Source organism: Tachypleus tridentatus, chromosome 4, assembly GCF_004210375.1.
Source record: "Tachypleus tridentatus isolate NWPU-2018 chromosome 4, ASM421037v1, whole genome shotgun sequence".
NCBI lineage: Eukaryota > Metazoa > Arthropoda > Merostomata > Xiphosura > Limulidae > Tachypleus > Tachypleus tridentatus.
This window is the reverse complement of record NC_134828.1, coordinates 105,495,228-105,515,737: the sequence shown is the minus strand read 5'-3', so window position 1 is coordinate 105,515,737 and position 20,510 is coordinate 105,495,228. Positions and strand designations below refer to the sequence as shown.

General features: G+C 34.9%; 1 long non-coding RNA gene and 1 other non-coding gene across 2 annotated transcripts; one reads left to right on the top strand and one right to left on the bottom strand.

Annotated features, from left to right (window-relative positions):
* Window positions 1-1,257: 1,257 nt before the first annotated feature.
* On the bottom strand, window positions 1,258-1,341 carry TRNAL-CAG (transfer RNA leucine (anticodon CAG)). The gene has a single exon. It is a non-coding gene; the product is annotated as a tRNA-Leu (tRNA).
* Window positions 1,342-8,040: 6,699 nt separating this feature from the next.
* On the top strand, window positions 8,041-16,635 carry LOC143248397 (uncharacterized). Its single transcript, XR_013026968.1, has 2 exons — window positions 8,041-8,569; window positions 16,401-16,635. It is a non-coding gene; the product is annotated as an uncharacterized LOC143248397 (long non-coding RNA).
* The last annotated feature ends 3,875 nt before the right edge of the window (window positions 16,636-20,510 follow it).

The window sequence follows — 20,510 nt, the reverse complement described above, 5'->3', positions numbered from 1 at the left end:
ATAGCAGGTTTTCTCGATTCTAGCCTTAGAAAAATTAATTTTTGAAGGTAATGAGGTAAAATTTAAAGTGTTGTGTGAGTGGTTGAATTGGAACCAATTCCTGATAAATCAGACTGTTTCCTTAAAGCATGGCCATCATCTTCTTATTTCTGAATTTTGATTGAAATTATAAATGAACGTGCAACAAGCGAGATGTTTCTGAAGTCGCCTTGATCAGTCAGACATGTGTTATCACTAATCATTCTGATGGCTTTCGTTTAATAACTTTTTTCGAATATTTTCGGTCTCATACTATTTAATTCTGCGCTCCCCGTCACGAATGAACAGTTAAAATTGTTATTTTAAACTGAAAAGCTGGAAATAACGAGCAGATAGATTAAGAAGCTTTACCGAAAATTCAAGCTATGAGAATGGTCTTAATCAATGAACGATATGTTTCTGACTTAAAAGAAACTTAATTTTCGGTTCTGTTCTTTGTCCATTTCGAGGAAGAAATCCTTTCTATCAGTCATTCCATTATGATTTCCGTTCCGTTCTTGGTTACTAACCAAATGAACTTTAGCTCGACAATTAGAAAAATAGAAAATTCCCTTCCGTGACTGTCTTTTATAATCAATAATTTGGTGTTGTTTCGAAACTAGAAATCACGGGAACCACTTCCACTGTTGCTAGTTTCTTCTTCCATATTCCTAAATTTTAACATACAACACAGATTTGACAAATAAAAGTTCTCTTATTCTTCTTTATTTTTATCTAGCTAAACGTGATTCATATTTTAAGGGAGTGCAGGTATCATGTTTCATAACGTGCTCAAAAAATGTGTTCACTGACACGATCGACAAACTAAGAAAAATATTGGTATCAAGAGGAACACCTAAACAGTTTATATTTGTTCATGTTACTTCTATAAAGTGAGGCTTGTTTTTAGAAAATCGGCCTTCGTAGAATAAAACATACTATTTTTTCCCTGATTGTGTCATAAAGGATATCACCTAAAAGTATACTACATTTCTAGCTCACATCTTTTCTTACGTTGTAGAGAGATCGCAGTTATTATATTTTTATAGTAAAACATGTAATAATAAAAGTTATGTTGTTCATCCATAAGTAGAAAAGTTTTCGCTTTTAAAATTTTCCTTTAAATGAAATCATATGTTAACGGTCCATTTTCAACCTAAAATACAAGTACCGGAAAATTTCTTGACAACGTGAGTCACGCCAACGTACGAATGAAAAGAGGCAAAATATCAGTGATTCTGTCAGGAGTGGGATTCGAACCCACGCCCGGAAAACCGGACTGCGACCTGAACGCAGCGCCTTAGACCGCTCGGCCATCCTGACGTGTTTTTTATTTAAATTTTCATTTTTTCGAATGGTGGCGACTTTTAAAGTTAAGAACATGTTATCCATCTCTTTCTGCAACTTTGGCTCTTTAATATTTTTAATTTTTCCGATCTCATCGCTCTGTCCATAAACTACTCAGCTAGCATTTAAACCACATATGACGAGAGACAAAACCACCTTAAGACCCTCAACAGATAGAAACTCAATATATCGAACAAACAGAAAGCGTTGGTTACTTTATTGTAAATGAAAATAAAACAATCGACTTAGTCAATTGATGATCGTAATTTTCAAGAAATGCGAATGAAAACTTCCTAACAAAGCGTTCCTATATTTTTCGATTTCGCGACGTTTATATGATGCAAATATAATATTTTATAATAAATTTCTGGTGTGTATACTCCATAATAACCGAAAACAAAATTATTATCTTTTACTATTCTAGCAAGAACAACATAAGATCTTTCACCTCTTTAAAAGTTCTTTAAATCAAACTAAAAGTTGATTAGGAAAGTTATACTTTCCACTTTGTCTTTTGTAAAAATTTATCCGATTTACTTAGGTTTACTAACACAATTAACCTGTCTAAAACGTCAAGGGTACGAATGTATAATACGGTTGCGAACTGGACATTTTCTGAAATAATTTTCAAATGGTGCTTTCATATGTTTAAACGAATAGGTTAAACATGTACGATCTTACTGAATGTGACTTATTTTTACCATATTTCTCATGAAACTTTTACTGTGCTGCATAATCATCGTTAAATGCATATTTCTACATAAACTTTCTATTATTCTTCATATTTTCGCTATATAAAAAAGGTGTTTATTCACCCAAACAACACAAATGTATGTGCTAAGAGAAACACCAAGACAGACAGGTTTTATTTGCTGTTCACGTTACATATGAGAAATGAGACCTGTTATTAAACTTTGTTTTTGAGAAAGCTTCGCAGAATATTATGAGGAAACAGCTTTTTTATCATTGATTTTCTCCAAAATGAAAAGCTTCTAAAATTATGTGATATATCTTGCACAGCTATTTTAGGAACGATCTGAGAAGTACCAAATTTTCATTTTTTAACGAAACATGTCACAATCAAATTTCTTTTCTTAATTTCGTTTGCATATACATATATAGCGAGATCTCATTTTAAACCACTTGTCGAATGTACGGCATCAAAGAAAAGCAATCGTTTCTTTGCAGGCTGTTTTCAAACGTCCAAAGTACATATTCCTCGTACACTTGGAACTGATATTTCCGATACAAATAGCAGGTAGCCTAAGAAAAATTAATTTTTGAAGGTAATGAGGCAAAATTTAAAGTGTTGTGTGAGTGGTTGAGTTGGAACCAATTCCTGATAAATCAGACTGCTTCCTTCACGCATGGCCATCATCTTCTTATTTCTGAATTTTGATTGAAATTTTAAATGAACGTGCAACAAGCGTGATGTTTCTGAAGTCGCATTGATCAGTCAGACATGTGTTATCACTATTCATCTTGATGGCTTTTGTTTAATAACTTTTTTCGAATGTTTTCGGTCTCATACTATTTAACTATGCTTTCCACGTCACGAATGAACAGTTCCAATTGTTATTTTAAACTGAAAAACTGGAAATAACGACGACAGATAGATTAAGAAGCTTTACCGAAAATTCAAGCTATGAAAATGGTCTTAATCAATGAACGATATGTTTCTGACTTAAAAGAAACTTGAATCTCGGTTCTCTTCTTTGTCCATTCCGAGGAAGAAATCCTTTCTATCAGTTTTTCCATTATGATTTCCGTTCCGTTCTTGGTTACTAACCAAATGAACTTTAGCTCGACAATTAGAAAAAATAGAAAGTTCCCTTCCGTGACTGTCTTTTATAATCAATAATTTGGTGTTGTTCGTGTACTCGATGTCATGAAATCTAAAAATTAACCAATTAAACATAGCTCAATTAATATTTGATTTAACAAGCAAAGCTTCAACGTTGTTTACGTTATTTTGGTATTTCATATCTTCGTTACTTATTCATTATCCATTGAATAAATACACTGGTAAAATTCTCATTTACCTGTTTATGTTTATAAACTCCAAAAACAGGCGTTTACAGTGGAATTACATAAGGTTCTGATATCATGATTTAAACAAACTTTTATTATCGTTTTCAACAAAACGTCTAATTATTCATTTGTTTCCTTTCATTTGATTTCTTCAGAATTTTATGATGGTCTGACATGGAAATTGCAGGAAAGCCTGGAATCACGTCAAAATAAAATTCTGTAATTTCTTTTGAAAGAGCAAATAAGTCATCTTTATGACTGCATACGACAGCATCTAGCTCGGCATGAGCGCCGTCTGTGGGTAGGAAAAGAAAAACTCGTCTGTGGCTTAATTTTCGTGACAAAAACTGACCGTATGAGAATTTTTTTTAATTAAAAGTGTAGCTATTTGCTAAGAAGTCATTTTTAGAATTTTACAAATTACATCTTGGTGTTTATGATAGAAAATTTTCTGATTGTAATAAAAAACGTCGTTAATTTTTACCAAAGTTCCTATGATTTTTGTCATGCCAAACATGCTCGCCCTTTCAGCCGTGGGGACGTTATATCTTAATATTCTATTGCGAACTTACTAAACTAACTAATCACAATTTCGTTCCTTACACAGAAGTACGTGCGTGATCAAACCTAGATAATGTTTTTAATTATTTCTCGCTGTTCTTAATGGTTGCTGTGTTCATTAGCGAATGAAGTTTCCAATTATAATCATAAAAGTTCAATGCTTTGCGTATCAGGAGTAATCGACTCCATTTTGAGAGTCGCGGGTTCGAATACCCATCACAGCAAACACAAATTTAGTAGTGTAATACTAAAGGGAAAGCAGCTAGTCATCACCACCTACCACAAACTCTTCTTAGGCTATTCTTTTACCAGTGTAGAGTGGGATTGATCGTCACATTATAAAGAACTCACGGTTGAAAGGGCATTATAATTTAACGGTCAATCCCACTATACATTTGTTAAAGAATAGCCCAAGAGTTGCTAAATTAGGTACGGCATAATGTGGATTCGAACCCGCAACCCTCAGGATGCGAGTCGAGCGCTCTAACCACGTGGTCATGCCGGGCCTATTGGGCTTGATCGAATTAATCTGGTAACATTTTTTCCAGTAGAAAATTACTATTGGGAGATTAAATATCTGGTCTTTATTCGTTACTTTCATAGGCCTTATTTAAAATTAAAACAAAAATTATGTAACAGAAATTGATAAAAAAGAGCTATCCGAGTTAAATACCCCCCATATATATATATATATATATATATATAGTATGTATATTAATGTATTTTTGTTGTAATTTCTATCATCCCAGTACTTTAAGGAAATAATTTACTCGTCAATATTTTATTCAGACCATTTAAACTAAACTGTGGCTTATGTTTCAAATCACCACATAAAACAATCAAAAACGAATTGAGAAACGTGCTTGTTAAGGTTTTCCGGAGCTGTGTATTTTTATACCCAGGTTTGGGTTCTGGTCATTAGAATATTGGACATGGACTGTAAATGTCGCAAAAGAACGTTTTGGAGGGTCACCTTGATCCAACATAAGAAATAAATAAAAATATTTATAGATGTATGGTACTTATCATAACATCAACACGTTAACTGGGTAAAACGTGGCCCACAGGTTAGCGTGTACTGTATGTTTTAGTTGTTACTAGTGGAATACACATGAGTATTGTATGTTTCAGTTATTACTACTGGAACACACCTGAGTACTGTATGTTTCAGTTCTTACGTAATAAATATTTTTCTTAGTTCGTAAACGTTATTCCAGATGGTAATAACAAAGGCCTTGGTAGTTCATTATACTTGTCATAAAACGTTATGTTAGGCCTATAATACTTTTAACACTATATCCATAATCTAGTCACTTATTGATTTTCAAGAATTAGGTAAATAAGTAAAACAATCGGTATACAATTTCTACATAGTGTCTGTTTAAGTTTTGGTGAACTCTCCTGAAGAAGTTATAAAGTGAAAAGTTGAGTATGTTATTAAATACAGTCAACATGTTGGTGTTATAAGTTCGTTTATTTCTAGTATTAACAATCAATTCGCATGTTTTGCTAAAGAATTGATTAATGTATTAAATAATTAGAATTTCAGTGTACAAGTTTGTGAATATCACGAAAGAAACGAAGACGGTTGATTCTAATTTTTGGATAAGCTCCAATACTAAAACAATGTATGGTATAATAATATTTGTTATAAACTAAAATGCTAATGAGAACAAGCGTAAAGTATTTCAACTGTTCGCACTTTTCTCGAGAAATTATAACTACTCAAATATATTCTGGATCATTTGGGGCAAGTAAAGTATTGTGTGAGAATCGCTTATTGCAATCAAACAAGACATATGTGTTTAAAACAATTAAATTGTTGGGTAGGTTTGTAATTTAATTACCAATGATAAGTGTTAAAAAGCGGCAAAGAAGACATGTTGGGTAGGTTTGTAATCTCAATAGCAATTATAAGTGTTAAGAACAAGTAAAGAAGACATGTTGGGAAGGTTTGTAATCTCAATAGCAATAATAAGTGTTAAAAACAAACAAATAAATTATTCTGGGAAGGTTTGTGATTTAAGTAGCAATGATAAGTGTTAAGAACAAGTAAAGAAGACATGTTGGGTAGGTTTGTAATTTAAATAGCAATAATAAGTGTTAAAAACAAACAAATAAATTATTCTGGGAAGGTTTGTGATTTAAGTAGCAATGATAAGTGTTAAGAACAAGTAAAGAAGACATGTTGGGTAGGTTTGTAATTTAAATAGCAATAATAAGTGTTAAAAACAAAGAAATAAATTATGCTGGGAAGGTTTGTGATTTAAGTAGCAATGATAAGTGTTAAGAACAAGTAAAGAAGTCATGTGGGTTAAGATTGTAATTTAAATAGCAATAAAAGTGTTAAGAACAAGTAAAGAAGTCATGTGGGTTAAGATTGTAATTTAAATAGCAATTAAAAGTGTTAAGAACAAGTGAAGAAGTCATGTGGGTTAAGATTGTAATTTAAATAGCAATTAAAAGTGTTAAGAACAAGTAAAGAAGTCATGTTTGGAAGGCTTGTAACTTTAATACCAATGATAAGTGTTAAAAACAGGCAAAGAAGTCATGTTAGGTAGGTTTGTACATTCATCAACTGTCTGGTCAGGAACAGATAGTTTTTCAGTGTTTATTATACTTCTTTACGAATTTTTTGACATAATAGTGTGAACAGTCTTGTTATACGACAATCGGATAATGAAATAGAAATATTTTATTTGTTTGACCGATGAATTCTTTGGCTGGTGAATATACTGTGGTGATCTCTTCGTTTTTCACGTTTATTTCAAGTGTTTCATACTGGACTCAGGTGAGATATCAACCCACGTTTCATTCAGATGCAAATATTCACTCTCACCTTATTCATCAATATTTATTACATCATAAATCGGGTCAAAATGTTTCACATTTACTAATTTAGTTTCAAATGCATTAAGCAGTTCATGAACGTTCATTGTAAAGTCTTCCAAGACTAGTAAAAGTTAAGGTTATATCTTATACAACACATCCGAAACAGCCTATCCACGTATTGTTAACCCTAACAATCATCTGCTTTGACAGTGAGCCAGTCTTATGTATTTTATAGTTTGAAAATTGTCTGAAATTCAGTTAGAAGGTCGTAGCATTTTTTAAATAAAGTGGTTAAAACTCTAGGGCAGTTAGAAATATAACAAATTAACAATATAATATATTTAAAACTTGAAGCTGATTTCTATATTGTACCTAGTTGTTTTCAGCTTTTTTTTGCTGACTAGTTAAAATAATTGTGTTTGTGTTCTATTAACGTAGGTAGTCTCAGATAACTAGTGTCAAATACATTCTTTAAAAAGGATTAAAAAAAACGGAAATTGTTTTTAAAACAAGAACTTACACTGATGACAAGCTACTCGTTTGATCAGATCTCCAGTACTTCTTACACTGCTGATATCAGTAACACAGTGAGCTAACGAAACAGAAATAACTTTGTTTATATCATTATGTAGAATGATATGGCTTTATCATCTTTACCAAACAGGGACGTAGCCAAGGGAGGTGTTGGGGGTTAAACCACACCATGGACCCAAGCTTTTTAGACAAGTTCAGTTACCACCTGTGAAGTTTCATAAACATCCGTGATTGCATGGCAGATAATTTCACACACAACAAATGGTCAAATGCAAATTTCTGATAGAACACACTTTTAATACAGCAAGTTTTGTCAGAACTAGAGAAATACAATCGAATATCTATGAAAGGCTCAAACGCCTGTTCGTTCTTGCCAGGACATCTACAGCACAGTTTGGTTCAACTTTAATATCACGGTGAATGAGGCCAGGCCATTCAATCGATCTTCAGTGGAGGTATTTCTCAAATACGTTTCGAGTCTTCTGAGAGTTGAAAACGAACGCTCGAGTGAGCTCGTTTACACAGGCAGCGTGGCAAATATTTTCAACAGTATAGAAATGACTGGGAACATTTCTGCATTGCATATGCATCTAGGACATTTTTTGGTCTGTTGTTCACAAGTGATTTGTACCAAACCCTAAGTTCACCTACTGCAGCGAGTGAAGTGCTGTCAATGTCAGCCTTGAATATTTTGACCAACTCTTTAATTTGGTTACATTGTTGTGCTGTAGGTTCTGACTGTTCTGTGATAGATCCTGATGGTAGTAGACACATGACGTTTATAAGGAGATTTTTGTGACTGGACAGACGGTCACATATTTGTAAAGAAAGTGATCAACAAACGGTATAAATACAACAATACGAAAGTACTCCTCAGGCAAGGTCGCCGTCAAGCAGAGCAGACGTGTAAGTCAAGAGCTGCGAGACAAGTACATTGAAGACTAGGTATTCGTTGAAGTGCATAAAGTTTTACTCAAAAAGGTTAGCCCTTAGTCCTTATCAGGACTAGTAAAACAAGATGAAGCGAAGGAAGATAGCAGCACGATCCAACGGAAAAGCCCTTTCGAACGAAGAGATAATGGAAATGCTGAACAAAGCAATCGAAGGACCAGCCTCAGAATCACTGAGTAGTTCAACTGAGAGTTCTGAAAGCGAACACTCAGGAGCTGAAGAATCACCGAGACGAGAATTTCAAGAAACAAACGAGACATCAAACAAGAGGAGGCTGAAGAAGAAAAAGGACATGGTAAGTATAGTTTCTGACAATTCTACTAATCTCAACCTTAACGACGCTACTATTAGTACTAAAAATCAAAGTGTTAACAACGTAACCCATGTTAATGAAGACAAAGCCACTTGTTCTAACCAAAATAACCTGAATACTAACAACATCACCATCGCCACTAATTCTAAGAACACCACCACTGTCACACAAACACACGATTCTCCTTACTACAGAATCCCAACTCTGTTCATCGAAGGAGTAAATAACACAACACGCATCCCACAGATTGTCAAACAACTGAGGGCCTATTACCCGGGGCATTCAATTTAAAGACATCAAACGTCTTCCTAATGGAAGAATCATGCTTAAATGTTCTGAACCACAAGAGTTTTCACATATTTTGGCCCACTGGCCCAAGGATGCCTTTGGAGTTCAAGTTACTATTACTACACCAAAACTAACAGTCATTATCAGAGGTGTCGATTTCGACATTGAAGATCATGAAATCACTGACGAACTAATAACTCAAGGCTTCGACATTGTATCATCAAACAGAATTATCTCATTCAGAACGAAACAAAAAACGCCACTGATCAAGGTAACCGTCAACAAAAAAGACGATCAGGACAAATTATTAAAAAACGGTTGCTTTTTATTTTTCAAAAGACACACGACCGAACCAGAAAAAACACACCAAAAACCCATTATCCAATGTTACAAATGTCAACGGTTCGGACACACAAAAACTAATTGTATGGCCAAGGACTGATGTGTTAGATGTGGCGGATCTCACGAGGTCGCTCAGTGTCCTAACGAGCGTAACCAAGTGAGATGCGCCAACTGTTAGGGGCCCCCACGCAGTCAGTTACAAAGGCTGCCCCAAATACGCAACAGATTCCTTTTCAAAACCACGAACAACAATAATCAAAACCACGGCACCCACATCACCAAACAACCTTTACTACAAACTCCAGCTGACTCGAAAATCAAACACTCTCAACCTCAACCAACACGTACTTACGCGGACGTAACACGCCCGAAAACAACACAAGCATTCAACCCACAGATTTCACCACAAACTTGGTCGCAATGCTGATAGAATTGAGTGATCTCCCCTCATTCGAATCGAGGCACGAGTCACTCAAGGCTGTTTGCAGCCTTGCAAGTTATTATTTTAACCTTTTTCACCTCAAACCACACCATCTTTCACTCAAAATTTATGCAAGGGAAATAAAACAACACAATGATACAACACATTAAAATCTTACACATCAACTGCCAAGGAACTCTCAAAGACAAAAGGATAGAAATATACAACATAAACAAACATATAAACGCCAACATAATCATCGTTTCAGAAACACTTTGCACAGAGAAACAAAACACCACAATCCCCGGATTCATCACACACAGCATACCTCACTCAGAAAACAACAGAGGTATAATAGCTTACTTTAGTACGAAAATATCGCATTTAATCTCGATAGAAGATTCCTTTAAATCTAAAATTAATGAGACCATTTTTTTTGTAATATACACTTTAACAACCGGCTAACTATTCCGATTCTAGCCATATATTGCTGACCAACCAAAGATATCGACATTAACTTCCTTCAAAAATGTGTTAATCGTAAACCCAAACCTATTATTATTGGAGATTTTAATTCACCGCACACAGAATTAAGGGGTAACAGAGACACGCGCAGAGGATCGTGCATAAAAAAATTTTATCGCTAGCAATAAAATGCACCTAATTAACGACAATAAACCTACACACTTCTCAGCCGCTAACGGCTCATACGATGTACTCGATTTCATCATCGCACCCAAGGACATGGTCAACAGAATATCTAACTTTAAAGTGCATGATGAAATCACCAGTGACCACTTCCCCATGTCATGTATGATTCACCCGCGCCACCCTGTTGTGGCGTACGTGACTCCTTCCGCATACACCTACACTGAAACAGACTGGCTCACTTTTAATGCCTCTCTGGACTCATACCTACCCCATCCAATCGAACATGTAAATAACAAAACAGAACTAGACAACTATGTTGATCAAATTACAGAAGCCATACAAAACACAATTCCTAAATCAAAAAGAAAACAATCACTTATTCAATGGACTCTAACACCAGAAATTCACGCACTAATAATCAAACGCAGACAATTAAGACGAACACACTACGTCACACGCGATCCACACATTAAAACAGAAATCAATAGAAAAAATACAAAAATTAAACAAGAAATTAAAAAGTCAGAGAAAACAATTGGCATAACTTCTGTAAAAACTTAGAAAAAACCAAGAACAATCCAAAAGAATTGTGGAAAAAATTCAAGAGTATTGCTTCAGACAAAAACACAAATCACATGCTACAACATATCACACACAACAATAAAATCGCAAGGACGGACGAAGAGAAAGCTGACTTATTAGCTGACTATTACAAATCCTCTTTAGCGATTTAAACTCAGTAGATTTCGACACACAACACCAACACCATGTCAACAACTACATAAATACAAACCAAGCTTCATTCTCACCAGAATTCCCTAGCGAGACACTAGAAGCATACTAACCGAACTAAAAATTAATATCAAAAACTTGAAGAACACTTCCCCCGGACATGACCAAATACCAAATATTATTCTGAAAAAAAGCTCCACTCTCCTACTACAACAACTCACAAACATCATGAACATTTCACTAGCGACCGGGTATTACCCTGACACGTGGAAAAAGCCATCATAACAACGATCCCCAAGAAACAAACTAATAGAACAAATCCAGATAATTTCCGCCCCATCAGTCTGTTGCTGCCTTGGCAAACTGATGGAGAGAATTATCTCCAACCGTCTCCTCCATTTTTGGCGAATCAAACAACATCCTTCCAGAATCTCAAAATGCCTCCAGAAAAAATAGACAAACAACAGATCACCTCACACGACTCGCCGAATCAATCTACAAAGCTTACAACAACAATCAAATAACCATCGGGGTATTCCTAGATGTCAAAAAAGCATTCGACAGCGTTTGGCACAACGTCATCATATACAAACTAAATCACCTACAAATAAATCCCACGATAGTCAAATGGATTTCAAATTTCTTAACCAATAGAACAGCACAAGTAAAAGTCAATAAAACTATATCCAAATTATTTAATATAACGGCAGGAGTGCCCCAAGGATCAGTCCTCTCTCCACTTCTATACATAATTTTCGTTAGTGACATACCTTTTCCAAATCTAACATACACACAATTCACAATACGCAGACGACATCACAATCTGGAGCACCTCCAGAAACCCAGTAATGGCCATGTCTCGCGTACAAGAATCATTAAACAACGTCTCAACATGGAGCAACAAGTGGAGAGTCGTGTTAAATCCAACAAAAATACAAGCAATCACCTTCTATAGAAAACTAAAGAAGCAAAGAAAAAATCTAGAAAAAATAAAACTATCACTTGGAAACACAACCATTAACATAAGCAAAAACATCACATTCCTTGGCGTCACTTTCGACACAAAACTAACATGGAAAAAACACATAAACAATATACACTCATCAATCAGAAAAAGGATTTCATATCTAAAGACTATAACTGGTAAACAATCGAAATGCGCACCGAACACCATTATACAAATATACAAGGCTTACATCCGTCCACTAATAGAGTGCGGATGTCAAGTAACATACAATATGTCAAACAACACACTCCAGAAAATTCAAGTGCAACAAAACAGAATATTAATAACTGCATTTAGCTACCATCATTTACGCCAACAAATTATTTACACCAAATTAGCAATTTACCAACTATAAGAGATAGAATAACAGAACTTTCTCTCAAATATTATCTAAAAGCAGAAAATAGAAACAAACTAACGGCATCACTTCACAAATTATCAAGTGCACCAACAAAATACATATCACCTTACAACATATTTCAAGAATCACAATCCACTCAACAAAGAATCTAGATAAATAAAATCCATGTCATTAACATGAATTCCTTTTTTTCCGGTACAGGGCACACGACAGGCAAAACTTTCGGCGCCTGTCCTGTGAAAGTGGGTTTTCTCGGGGCACTCCCATTTCCCCCTACATCAAAATCTTTAGGCATTGGATTTCTAGATCCCAGCCCAGGCAACTCTTTTGCCAGACCCTGAATCGTGCCGGTTGATTTGATCTGGATTTGAATTATATTCATATTCACATCTGCTCAACTTCTTCCTTTCGGGACAGGTCCCGGCCTTTCTTTCCGCTGCTGCCTTTGCCTCCACCCAAGACAACATTTAGAGAGACATCCTCCACCCAAAAAGTCAAGAATAATAACAATAATTAATTTATTAAATAAAATAAAAAAAAAACTAATACTTAATCTTAATAACAATCCACGAAAGGGGACGAAGAGGAACCACAACGTTCCTGAACACCCCGGTTGGGGAGTGAACTCTTCTGATTTCTCTCTCTCTAAACTGAACCCCTGCCACGTTAGTTTAGTACTCCTCAGGGCTAGTGGTTTGTGGGTAAGCACGGTGCATCTGTCTTTTAGCCTGCCTTGGCATTATGATGTCAATTTGAAGCTCACTACACAGAGTTTGAGCCTCACAGAAAATGTTGTTAAATTCATTCACAGTATTATTTCTGAGTGAACGGATTGAATCTTCCACTATTTCAGTGTGATGCATCGCATCACCTAAATCAATGTTTTGTTGCTGCGATACGTTGCACAGAGGTAAACTAAAGGAAAACAATTTAGCAATGGTAAGTAGAGTGATGATAAATTCTGGCTGTGTTATAGAACACAACAATTGATTGGCTTGCATGGCAGAATCTCTGTCTTGCCAACCTGATATGGTCTCAAAGGCATCTGCAACTGCATGGATTGATTCTAGAAAGACAATGACTAAGTCATGCCTCTCAACCCACCGGGTGGGGCAAAGACCTTTCAAACTTTTTTTTTCGATTCAGGTGCTTTATTCTCCACCGAAAGAGCCAAAACATGCTTTATTTTGGGTGTGGTGAGAAAGTTTTCAATGCTAGAAATTATTCCCATGCAATTTCGAACAGGAATTTCTTTACAAGCATCAGAAGTTGCCAAGTTTAGGGAATTGGCATTGCAGTGTACATGGAGTGCAAGTGGGAATTTATTAGTTATGTGTCTCTGGACATCATTGAATTTCCCACTCATAGAGGCAGCACCGTCGTACCCTGGTCCTCGCAGGTAAGCCACGTCAGTACCATATTTTGTCAGATTAGTTATAATAATAACAGCGAAGTTTCTGCCTGTCACATCATAAACAGGTATAAATTGCAAAAAAATCTTCTCTTATTGCAACAGACTTGTCATTGGCATGCAGATATCTAACACACAGCAAAAACTGTTCAATGCCTGAAATATCTGTTGTTTCATCAGCTAATATTGAGAAACTTTGCAACATTAACCCTGTTGACCAAAGCATCAAGAACATGAATATTACAGGCATTGATGATTTCATTTTGAATTTGAGGACTCAGATATGTAGCATTCCTCTTTGTACTCTTAAGGCTTACTGAAAGCTTGACATCACCCTTTGCCCTGTAGCGCAAAATTGCCCGAAAATTCCCATCATTATTGATGGGCTCCTCATCAGTTTTACCAACAAACATTGGACCAGAATCATATTTTCCCCTCAAAGCTAAACCCTGTCTCCCACACAGCAATACAGTATCAATAATAGGCATTAAATATTGCCGGTTCTGTTCCATTTCTTGCTTGTAAGTTGCATCAAGCTGCAAGTGCACAGATGAACTTGTGTTTACGACCTGTAGAAAATTGTTAGCTTTTTCTTTGCTGTCTTGGTGGTACTGTTTCAATTCATGTGCCTTAAAGTCTTCAACAGCCTTCTTCCAGTTTGTGTATGGAAATTTCACTAATTGTCCCAATTTCTGGCTTCCAAAACCAGCACCATCAGGAACAAAAAGACAGCAGTACTTGCCGATAGCACCCTTTGCATGTTGACTGTAGAGTAGCCATCTCCACTGTGAAAGACAACAATGCTGAAAACGCAGCTTTCTTGGACCACACTGGGGGAAAACATAATCACTCCCTGGCTTCCAGGCATTCTCAAGGAAGCATTTTTTTTTTTGTTTCAACGTTTATCTAAAAGAGATAGAAAGACATAGTTCTAATAAAGTTATTCTGCACATAGGAGAGTTTGTTATGAGAGTACAATAACCTCGAAGAGAAAGGCTTAGAGCTGTACTTCTCAGAGCAGGCCTAACATCCTGTGGCTGTAGGCCTACAATCACTAGCAGCAATGAATATTTCATGTCTAAAACTCATCAGAGTGTTTGCATGATATTTAATACTAAATTAATATAATGAGGAGTCGACTTACCTGTTTACCAATGCTGACATAATCAGAAATGTAATTTCCAATGTCCTAGACTGGACCTGAGGTGGTAGTAGCAGCACTGGTAGAAGGCCACGGTGATAACTCTGACAGTTCAGTTGACAATTCTGATTCAACCTGATTGGCTGCAGCAGATTGATCAGGTTCAGCCTCATGAATAGGTTTAAAGAACCCGTGCAGTGTCTTTTGCTTTTTCAGGCTTGAAATAGTGAATGATTGTTTATCGCAACTTCTGTTTGTCAACGTCACATTCACAGTACCATTGTCGCCATCTATAGTGAATCATTTACTATAGATGGCGCCAATGATACTTGGTTAATGTCATGGTGCTGCCAGCCTCCCACGGTGCCACCCACTGTTTATTTGTGAAGCTAATTCTTGAAATCCAGGTAATCTGAACATACACTGTCCATGATATTTGAATACAGATTATACACACTAGATATATTTTGCACTCTCTTGAGTGACTCTATATTATATATGTTGATGACAGGACTGTAGGCCTACTTTGCTGGACCTGATAACTTTAAGCTATATATTATATATATCGGCCTATATATTTATTTATGATTAAAAAAATAAGACAAACACCTCAGTGTGCCATTCTGAAATTTGCCAAAAGGTGGTCTCAGAATGCATAATTCAGGCTGCTCTTTTATGTTTTTATTTAAAAATTTCCCGCGGGGAGGGCATGCACTGTACCCTTACTTAATTGCCAGGGGTTTTAAGAGTACATTATAGGTTTGGAGACAATCGGTCAAGCACTTCGCCTGTTCAACGTTCGAGAAGACATAAGGGTTCGCGAGGTTATATAGGAAGCTTCAATCAGCACTCTACGACTTTTTGTCCCGCCTCTCAGGGTCATATAGGTACATGCCAAGTATGGTGACCATTGGTTTAGCACTTTGTCAAATAATGGATTAGGTTATAAACTTCATAATGTTTTGTACATTTCTATAAAAAAGTAATTGTTAAAATACATTTTGATACATACCTCTGCTGTGTTAGTCCTAATTTTGTTTTTAATGTAATTACTAATTGTTTTTGTATGATAACAATTATTATATCTATAAAATTATCTGTTCCAAATCTATGAAATTTTAGTTATCTATAAATTCAAATGAAATTAAAACGAACCAAATTCATATAAAACAGTTGTAAACAACGCAATGTTTTCATTTCACCAATACCTGAGAAAAGAAATGATCAACACTTCAAAACATTATTATAAAGAACTTAACAATCATTAAATATTAAGTCATGAAATAATCCAAATAATAACACCAACACTAAATAGTCTTGTATATCCAAAAATAAGCCTTGCTTTAATAAAAATATTAGTAATATTCTTTAACACTATATACAAACACTATTCTTAATTCGTATCCTAAGGCTTCTCGTATAGTCTACACCTGCATTTGTTGGCCTCTCTTCTCTCATAGGGTCTCCTGTAGGGGTTTACAGAAAAAGTCAATCAAGGACTTTCCAGCGACGTTCATTACTGACTGATTGATGTTATAAACTCACTGTACGGGAGGACGACACTTACCAGTTTCACGTGTAGAAGTTACTTACATTTTACATGTAGACATATACGATTTATTTTTGTTTTTTCTTCTGTCGGATCATCGATGGACCAATTTTAAGTTTACGGACTTACAACATTAAAATCCAGGGTTCTACTCCAATGCTGATCAATATCTGAAGCTTCAGCCGCTTATGAAGTAATTTTATATCATGAATCACAATCGATTCAAACCTCTTCACAGATGCTTATCTTTCCGGTTGGGGTACATCACTGAACAACAATCTCACCTCAGACATCTGGACTAGCACAAGCAATTCCTCCATATCAGTGTGCTAGACCTTTATTCTGTCAAACGAACATGTTTGCATTTCTTACCTCTGCTACTGGATTGTTTGATTATGATCCATTCTGGCAATTTCATGGTGGGTTTATATATCAATATTACAGTAAGTACTAGATCTATAACTCTTTGTTTTTAAACAATCGACCTTATGGATATCTGTCCAATGAATCTGCTTTATAGATTCTAATGTATTGAGAGCGATGTAGATCATAGTAGACCATCTGTACCATGTTCCGCCTATTAAATAGCCACTTCACCCACAAGTTTCCTGATGTGTATGCTTTATTTTGGGTACTTACGACTTTATTTCTCGTCAATAATGAAGATTTATGAGTACAGATGGAGCAAGCAAACAGGGAATTGACGTCACTCTCCTATTGGAAGAAGGAGAGCTTTTACTGCACAATAACATCATTATTCAATAATTCTTGAAAATTTACGAGAGTTAAGGTAGGAGTTGCCTGAAAGCTAGTGTCATGCAAATACTCATGTAAGATGCTGACAGAAGATAAAATTTTTCTTTGAAATGGTAAGTATCTAATGGAAACACATTTTAATGTGTTAACTCTCCAAAACCAGATCTCTGGTGACCAACCAGCAGGCGATAACCTTTACATCTGATGATGTGTTAAAAGTTTTCCTCTTTCTTTTACTTTAAGGCTTTGTTGTTTGTTAGTGTTTCCTTTATTTTATAGTTATTAATTAGCTATGGTTTTAAAATTCACTCCAGGTGAACATGAATCTTGAATTTCATATGACTTTTCATACCCTTTTCACCTGGTAGAATTTTCAAAACATTTCTTAATTGCGCTGAATTTTCCTCCTTTTATTTTAGGTTGATCCACACCTGATTTCTCTACTAGTGACGCTATTTCTGTTTTGAGAATCATGTCTATGATGGAAGTCCCTATACCTATGACTCACACTCACCTTCACACATGTCACTGAGTATGATATAATTAATGGAAGATTTCTGTATGTTCTCTGAAATCCTCTATGCATCTATATCTTTCCTACAAGATCCTTTGTATAGCCCGTTTTTCTCAATTCCCAACGGTTCTGATGGTTATAAAATCAGTTGAATACTCAACGTCTGTATACATTAACCCCATAAGTAAAAAAAGTCCCTCTTTTTTTGGTCCCCATTACCACATTCTTCAGCTTAGATGGTAAATCAATTTATACAGGACTAGACCAACTTATCCATATACTTGTCTACTTTCTTCTCTAGGTTATATCCATCACTCAGTCCATACCAGCATCTGCTCTTCTGATACGACCTTTATGGGATCTTAAACTTAATTTGCAGTCCTTATTTTACTTCAGAAAATAACTCCCTTAACACTTTCTCTTTAACTATCACTCCTTCATCAGACTCAGTGCTAAATGTATTATTTGCTATCACAACCCCCTTCAACATGTGGTCATCTATCGTTCAGTTACCTCTTTCTTTCTTTGTGAACCTGACAATGATCGAAGAAGGTCGAAACGTTGTTCACTCCTCTACATAAAAACAATTCCCAACCCAAACCAGCAGTTTTTACATAGAGAGAATTAAGTTGATAATCATTTCCAACATTTTGAGAAGGCTGTCCTAATCATTGAATGACTCACCGAAAATGGTCATTATTATTTCAAAGTGTTTTAACTGGTAAAACACAAGAACCTTATGCTGGTCTCTCGCAAGAAGATTGTACAGATTGTGATAAAATTAAAGCAGCTATTCTGAAAGCATACAAATTACTACTGGAGGCTTATTACCAAAAGTTTAGAAGTTATCGCAAGAAAGATAATCAAACCTATACAGAGTTCGTCCATTAAAAAGAAGCTTGTTTTGATCGATGGTGTAATTGTATATATATATATATACAACATTTTCGACATACTAAGACAGTTATGCCAAATTGAGAAATTGAAACGTTATACAAGTGACGACCTAAAGTTTACTTTATTGAAATACTACAAGAAGCAGTTGTTATTTCTGATGATTACATTTTAACACAGATAAAACCACTTTGTATGAAAACAAAACTCCTGCCACATCAACCAACACCTGCATCTGTTCAATCCAATAAAGTTAAGGATTCGTTTAAGAATTACGGCTTCTCTAGTTCGAAATTAAATTCCCTACGTTTATGAAGTACCATATTAAAGGATTTAGGGCTATTGTTAATATGAAAGTGTATTTAAATTTATGTCGTAAATATTGTTTTAACTAGGTTACACTGAATTTTTTATTACCTTATTCGACGATTTTGTTACAAATCCTTAAATAAAAAGAGAAAAACGTCTAAAACAGATAAGTAAGTAAATGTAAATCCATAAAAAGGTGTTTTATATGTTATTAAAACACATTTTGGTAACATTCCAATAGGATAATATGACAGTTGTTAAGCAGAAAATATACATATATAAGAATATATTTAAAATCAGCTACAATAAAATTGAAACTGTAACTTCGATAAATGTAGTGATAAGACAACTAGAAAGACAGATCAAACAGTTTGAACCATATTAAAATTTTTATCTTAATTATTTAATAAAATTAATATTCAAGAATAAACTTGAGGTCAATAAAAATTCATTTTATGTAAAGACTGAAATATATGATACTATGTAAAATAATTTAAACATTTGTATACAATTTTGTGTGTCTTTCTTCTTCTATAAGCTGTAACTTATAAACCACTGTGTACCTACTTCTGACTTGTACAACAAAAACACGTAAATATCATCTGGGATAGCTTTCATACCTAAACATCCTAAAGTGTGTGTGTGTTTTTATTGCAAAGCCACATCAGGCCATCTGCTGAGCCCACCAAGGGGAATCGAACTCCTGATTGTAGTCTTGTAAATCCGTAGACTTACCGCCGTACTAGCGGGTGGAAACATCCTAGAGATCCACGATAAATTAGTAACAGCCCAAAATATATGCAGTTATTAAGATTGTATTGCGCAATACGCATATCAGTCAATTGATGGCGAGATGTAAGAAGTTAATCTAAGAGTTTTCAATCATTAAGTTATGTATTTACATTTAGTATTTACCACTAATGAATTCTGTGATGTGGAAAGTTTTATTTCATCGATTTCTTGATAGTTCAACAAAAAATACAAATACCAAGCTCTAGAAAGTCGTTTTGTTGAATCTGTCAACACAGATTTCTGTTTGTGTATGAATAAACATTACATTATAGATTTCACTCTGTTGTCGGCGTTTTTACAAACACCCGTAACTTAAGATGTAATGCTGACCATCAGCTGTTTGAAGAACAAAATACAGTCACTTAAGATGTAATGTTGACCATCAGCTGTTTGAAGAACAAAATACACTCACTTAAGATGTAATGTTAACCTAATGGTATTAGTAGAACAAATCAGAATCATTTCAGATATTACGTTTACTTATACCTATAAAAATATATTTTTCATCTAGTACTGTCAGTGTTGATTGTACCTTGTAATTCTCGTCCAATCTAACCATTAAAGTTTGTGGTATGTTTCTTGTTCTCAGTTTTATTAAACATCAAAGATTGAAATTTGACAAGCAGATTGTTTAAAGTGGATTAACTTCTATATTTATGTAATTTACACCGTAACTGAATATATTTTACTTATGTATGTAGTAACCTAGTCCTTGAGTGATATAATGATATACATTGTTACTTCGTTTTCAGTATT